Source organism: Colobus angolensis, unplaced genomic scaffold (assembly GCF_000951035.1).
Source record: "Colobus angolensis palliatus isolate OR3802 unplaced genomic scaffold, Cang.pa_1.0 Scaffold418, whole genome shotgun sequence".
Lineage (NCBI taxonomy): Eukaryota > Metazoa > Chordata > Mammalia > Primates > Cercopithecidae > Colobus > Colobus angolensis.
Genome location: NW_012117577.1, coordinates 2064857 through 2072081, shown reverse-complemented (window position 1 = coordinate 2072081; position 7225 = coordinate 2064857).

The window sequence follows — 7225 nt, the reverse complement described above, 5'->3', positions numbered from 1 at the left end:
AATAATTAAAAGTCCAAGAATACACTTTAAGTATGATGAATCCAGTGGTTCAATTATATCTTATCTTTCTCTGTCTTTTGCTTTTCTCTGCAATGGTTTTCCTCAAGCACATTGTCTTCACAACAGGAATTCCTAGAAGATGCAGGCTTATACTTTATATACCTTAGTATCATAAGGTAACCAGAGCTTAACTAGTTTTCCACTTCCCTCACTATTCTGGCCAAAGTTATGAGGCTAATGTTGAGTTGCCTTGATTGGTCTGCTTAGGTCATGTGCCTTTCCTAAACCAATCACTACACTGTGCAGTACTTTCTTTGGCCAATCATGGATCATTCTCCCCAGAATGGGATCAGTTGAACCTATTACTAGAAGAAGTAAATTCTTCAATACAACACCAGTCGCATTACAACTTTTCCAACACTGCACAATTACTAATAAAAATTCAATGACATTATTTTTACAGTAGAAATTTCGTATCTGAGTAGCTCACAGAGGTAGAGTTGGTCTTTAAGAGAGGACAAAGGAGGTGACTCATGGCCATGTGGCTATATTTTAGGAATGCTGCAAATTCCTCCTGCCTAAAATATCTTTTCCATCTGCCAACTACAGTCTTAAATTCCAGTTACACTACTGAGATACATTGTTTTGGGCCTATAGCATGGACCCTCCAAGCTTTTTTCAGATAAAGGCAAATGTCTCTTAGCATTTATCATTTTTTAACACCTCATATTGATTACCTTATTACCTTATCTGATTGATGACAACAGGTAAGGCAATAGTAAGGAGTCCCTCAGAGGAAGGAATCTGTATGAGTTGAAATGTCCCAAAGGGCAGGTCTGGAACCTATGTGGCCAGGTTGACAGGAAGAGTGAGGAAAGGACTAGAAGGTGATGGTGCACTCCAGGCACAACGTGTCTAATTTGCAATTTCTCTTTATAAAAACACTACCCGTACCACCATTTAATTATATTTTGAACAGGCAACCTATGAGAGGATGTTTGAAATCTAGTCCCTTTTCTCAACAAAAGAAGTTCCTTGTTGGAGACATGGCTGAAGAATAGCATCAGTCTTGAGTCTGCAAGGAGATGGTAGGTCATTTAAATATAAGACTGTCACCAGGAAGAACCTTAGACTCTAAGAATTCTCTTGAAGTATTTCCAGCTTTTAATGGTCTAAGAGTTAAGCAAAGAAGTCTGCAAGACCCTTGTTGATCTTTTCTAATGACATTTAAGTGCCAATGTCTAAGTGACTTATTTTTCAGCTAACACAATAACAAAGATAAAACAATACCTGAAAACTAGTGTCCCATGTGATGTGGGGCAAGATATTGGCCTTCCTTAAACTATCGCAATTTTGAACTCCTTATAACTAAGTTTCCTATCTCTCCAGGCCCCTTTCCTATTTTATATATATATATATTATATCCCTATTATATATATATATAAAGTTTAGTAAGAATATGGAAAGAAAGAATGAATGAACAAAAGAAGGAAGAGAGATAGATACCCATTTAAACAAATAAAAGTGGTTATGTATGGGAAGGGGAATGGGAAGAGAGTAAAAGTGGTAAAAAAATTTTTTTAAAGGAAACTTTATTATATATATTTTATTATTGCTTGACTTTGGCTTACAATGAGCATTATTCAGGAATCCTTTTAGTAGTTTTAGTAAAAATTATACTTAATTGATTCTACTAGCTAAAAGACATTTGTTCTCACATTTGGGATTCAACTTGAGGAAGGGAGACAGGGCCATCTCTATGGTCTAGATAAGTGCTGACCACACAGATAAAAAAGTGTCTCCTATAAAAGTCCCCACTGACTGAATTAAGCTTAAGAATAATATTCAAACGATACAAAACCAAGTTGAATAAAAATGCAAGTACTCCAATTCTTTGTTACATCTACTCCCCACCTCCCCACCCCCCACACACAGAAAGAATGAACTACTGCTGTTTTTGAAAGTGTCATAAAGATACAGGTCGGTTATGCTGCTTCCCTGCACGGGTTTCCATTGGTAATAAATGGTTTTCTGAGAGGTTTGAGTTAAAGCTCTTATGTAAATAGAAAGAGGCTTACATAATGCTCTTTAAACTAGAACTTTGAAGACAATCTGCAGTAGGCATATGAAATCTGTTTGTGCTGCAAATGGCATCTGAAAACTGACAGGAAACCATCCAAGACGCGGTTTAAGAAAACAGGAAGAATAAACACCCACGGTGCAAACTTCTGATCAATCATTTAACCAAACTTCAACCACGACTAGAGAATACTTAAGAAGTGCGTCCTGGGGCTTATAATAATACCACTAGCCACAGTATGTTTTCAGGAGCGCCCAAGAACATTATTCATTGTAAATTTCTACGTAAATTATCCAGGGGCAGGGGCATTACTTTGGTCCACCCAAGAGTCAGATGGCGCGGGTCCCCTCCCTGGGAGTTTCGACAGTGCATCATCTCACGGAAGAGGCTAAACTAGTATTGATTTTCCAATTTCTAAAAGGAGTAACCATTTGGAGCAAAGGCACGCTCTCAGGGACGCGGAGATTGGTAGGAGGCAGGTCTGAGAAAAGGGGAAACACTTCAAACAGAGCTGCGGAGAGGGGGGGATGGAGCTGTGGGGAGCTAGCGGAGGCTTCTCTCTGCCCAAGTAGCGGGGCTGCAAAGTTCCTGCCACAACAGCTGCGACGTTTTGATTCTGTGGACCTGCCAGGAGAGGCGTTTCCCTTGCCAAAACAGAGTCTTCTTAGGGAGGTTTATGTATTGTTCGGGAAGGCAGGACTATCTTCTAGTCGTTTTCACTCTCCTCCACCTTTACTACCCTGAATCCTTAGGCCCTCCCCTCGGAACCCCTTCAAAGTGGAGAGGGAGCGTGGGAGGGAGAGAGCGCGCGCCAAGTTTCAAATGTCGCCAGGCTTTCCAGAAGCCCCTGGCTCTCGCAGGACTGGGTGCAGGCGCCTCTCCGGGCCTCCGAGTCCCGCCCCGCCTCCCAGTCCCCACAATCCCAGGGCTCGAGGCTCCGCAGGGAACTGGGGCGGAAATTTTCCAGCCTCAAATACGGGGCGGACTAACTTTCAGGTCCACTCCAACACCGAGATGGGATTCCACTTGATCTTGGAGTTCGCGAAGTAACTGCCAAGTCAGAGCGCGCGTTCCGCAGTGCGCAGTGGCCGTGCGGCGCTGGCTCTTGCCATGGAGCAGACAGCGGAGGACCAGGGAAGAGCCGGCAGCTAGAGGAGCCGTCCGGCCAGGCGCCTCGGAGAGTGTCTCCCCGTCCCGAACCCCTTCCCGTCATCCCCCGCATTCCCCCCGGGGCGACCCTCACTCCACCTGCGGACTGCCCCAAGGAATGGAAAACCTGAACCCAGAGGCCACCCCCCACCCGGTCTCTGTCGCATCTGCTAACTTTGCTAACACTCCCCTTTCCCTGCCTTGAAAGTCACTATTTACGAACACGTCGACTCGCGCTCACGCACGCCTGCCCTTTTCTCCAGAAGCCTGAAAGTGGCTGAATTGAAACACTGACACGTGAAAACTCTATTCTGAGTGACTTAGAATCGCCCGCTTTGAGGTTTTAATCTTGGTCCGCCGGTCCCGCCCAAAGTTCAGGGCAGCTGTCCGAAAGGTCCCCGCATTCTTTGCTGTCCCTAGGAAAGGTGAGGCTAGGAGGAAGGGGGAGGCAGCGCGGGGAATGTGAGAGAGGACTGGGGCCACACTGTGTATCTAGGAGGAAACTCTGAATCCTAATCTCAAGAATATAAGTCTTTGCGCAGTTTCCAAATCGAGTCCGTTTGGCAGCTTTCTTCGGAGCCCGGGTACCCCAAGTGGCAACTTAGGAAATGGGAGAAGGAACGTGCCACCACAGACCACCTATCCTGGTGGGAGAAGGTACTGCTCCTCCCTACTTCTCCCTTTTCCCTGCTCCCTCTCCATCAGCAACAGGTTTTCAAGTTGAGGAGACATCCCCTCCAACCTCTCTCACTCCCTACTGGAGGCCTGTTCTGTGCTTATCCCAGACAGAGTCAAGCAGATGCTGAGCTGGCCGTGCCAGCATGGGTGCCTGGGGCCAGAGTATTGTGAGATTTCTAAATGTCAGGGCACTGTTGAGGAAATGGCTGACAAACCTGTAGTGAACCTCTTCACGAAGGAAATGAATGCTGTTGTCTTGGCTTTTGGTTGTGTGTCCTTCATGCCCCCCAAGAAAACAATTTTTCTGTTCCAAACACACTTTGGATCAAGTTTCGTCCTTGCATTTCTAGCTTAGACGTTTCCACTGGAAACCAGTGTGTGGTGCGTTTTGGTTGGGCGTTACTTGCAGGTGTCTTGCCGCTTAGTTTTCCTGGACTGAGACATTGACTGGTGACCTAGGCTTGTTTGGGACAGCTGTAAAAGGTCCCTCTAATAATGTTCCAGATCTACCTGGGGACCACCCACCAACTCCCTGCTCTCCAGTTATCATTGTTAGTGCAGGGTGGAGAATGAGCTTAATTCTCTAATAATATGACCTCCTATTTCGATGCAGTCAAGGAAAGAAAGGAAAACAGTGAAGACGGTGGCTAGACACCCCCAAACTCTGACTTCAGAGAAGGAAAATCCTCAACTACTGCCTCTCAGCACTTTGCATTGTATTCCTGAAACCTGGAAATAAAAAAAGAAATTGTTTGATGTATGAGGAGACGTTATCTAATTAGGGCATAAGAAATTTAATCTTTCCAGCATGCAGGTCATATAATTAATGTTAATTTAACACTCAAATTCTCAGTCATTAATTTTTATTCTCTTAAGTGTAGTTTAGCATGGGCTCCTGATCCATGGCAATGGATTTTACTGGATATGAGAGCACTCTTGTTCTTAGGAGTGACTCACCACAAACCTACCCATCTCAATAACAAGATCACATCATGTATGCATTATTAAGCCACATAATTGAACGGTCCATAGTTTGCATATCAGACTATTAAAATAATGTGTTTTGCTTTTCTCTGAACACGTATTGTTCAAGCCTCTGCGAATATGTAGTGATTCTGATAATTACCTCCAAATTACTGCAAATGTTCTCTTCATTAACATGATTTCTTTCAAGCATTTTTTTAAAAAAAGTGGATATCATCGTGAATTAAGAGACTTCTTACAAAGTTATAACTTTTCTAAAAAAGGAATTTGTCATTGGAAAGGAAAGCATGTATTTTAAATGGAGGATGTAGAAAAATGCTTTGACTATGCCTTTCAAATGGCTTCCTAAGGTCAAATAAAAGTTTTTCTGTCTAGTTTTTCACGCTGCTTCTAGGCAAAAGATAGACAGAAAGAAATAAAGAGAGATGGTGTGGTGGGGCTGACTTTCAAAGTCACAGGAGAGTAACAGAGAATCAATTTTTCAAGTTTCAACTATCCACGTCCTTCTGGTATAGATAACTTGTCCGTACAAATAAAATCTTAACTCATTACCTGAGATAGAGCAGACTATATAGCCCCTTTTAAAAGAACAAACTCAAAATTTTCTGAAACTAACAGCTCACCATTAACTAAGTATTACTGTTTTCCTCCTCACTCTTCTGAGCTATACTATTATACTATTGGAGAAATTATAAGCGGTTAAAAAGAAAAAAAAAAAAACCTTCATTGCAACCTTCCCTTCACACACTGTCTTCAAAGTTGAATAGCAAGACATAAAAAAAAAAAAAAAAAAAAAAAAGCCTACTGCAAAATAAGAGTCTCTTAAATGTGAGAAATTTGCAACTACACTCCTTTCTAGTAAGGTTTTCCTTTGAGTGATTTTTAAACTCTCCTAACAGGCCGTTCCGCCGCTGGTATTGCCGCTCCTCTGTACACTGCCGGCGCCGCGCGCGGGTCCCTCTCCTCGGACCGCGCCTTCAACGCGGAATCGCTGCCATCAGCCCAGTGGAAAAGGGGTTTCAACCACTGGGAAGGCATAAGTTGGAGAAAGTTGTGGGATTTTTCCTAAACAAAATAGGGGCAGGAAAACTGTTGGGTTGGGGGACAAAAGGGGGAGAGTAGCTGGGGCTTTCAGCTCGCTCCAGCAGTAAGCTGCTTGGCCGTTCCCCGCGGGGCCTGTCACCCTTCCCTTGCTCAGTGCCCGGGTCCTCCGGGCCCTTCTCCTCGAGCCAGCAGTCGGCTCTCAGGGAAAGGGTGCCAGGCCCCAGGCGGCACTTTTATTTTGGTTGAGAGGAGGGAGGGCTGCTCCCAGGCCCCAGGGAGGCGAACTGAGCCTTTCTGTTTGGATTTCCCTCCTCGCTATAGCAACCAGCAGCATCCGGACAAAAATGCGCCCTCCCTGGACAATGGCCCGGCCTCCTGCTTCTCGCCCTCGTCTTCCTCTCCCGATCCCAGCCAGGACCTGCCTGGGCGCTCTTCGACCACAGAACATCCCTCCCCGCCACCCCCACCTCCATCCTTTCCAGAGCAGTCCCTCCCGGGGTCAGGCCAGGGCGCTGGGAAGCCTTAGCTCTTGCTTTCTACCCCCACTGATCCCTGATGTGGGCCGAGGGTAGGACACAGGACCTCACTACCGAGTTCGGGGGCTCCCGCAGGGGAGTTCCCTGCGGGCACTGTGTGGGTGTTTGGATGGCCCTGAGGAGTACATACTCCACCTTTTTCCAGAGTTAGAAAATATATATATTAGAAAAATGCATAGAGCAGACTACACCTCTCTCCCGCCCAACACACACACACACACACACACACACACACACATATTAATATAAGCACCCCAGACCGAAGTACTAGGCATGATCTCTGACTTTCTTTCACTCTCCCAAGGTTAATTAAGTTCCCTTCCACGAACTGAGCTCCATGCCTATTCATTATTCTCTCCCTCTGACCTAGGGCATTAATATGATCAGGACTATGACTCGGCCGTGTTCTGTTTTCCTATTTTGCATTTAATGCTGGGACCCGGCTGCCCTAGATTACCATCGAAAACTCTCAGAAAAGACAAGAGGAGCCAGGAGGTCTCCCTGCTCCAATCTGCCTAAGGCTTCCTCTTTCTGCCTCCTCTTCCGGCCAACTTCTGCCCCTATGTTCCCAGGACTCAAAGTCTGGAAACCTGTCTTTAAAAATACAATCATCCCTAATTTTATGATGTCCAAAGCCTGTCTAGAATGACAGATTCGAAACTCTGAGACCTAGCAGAAGATTCTGGCCCACAGTTATTACGGCTGCGGTTAACTGCTCTCCAGAAAAGCATCTCTCCCGCCAGTGCACCACCTG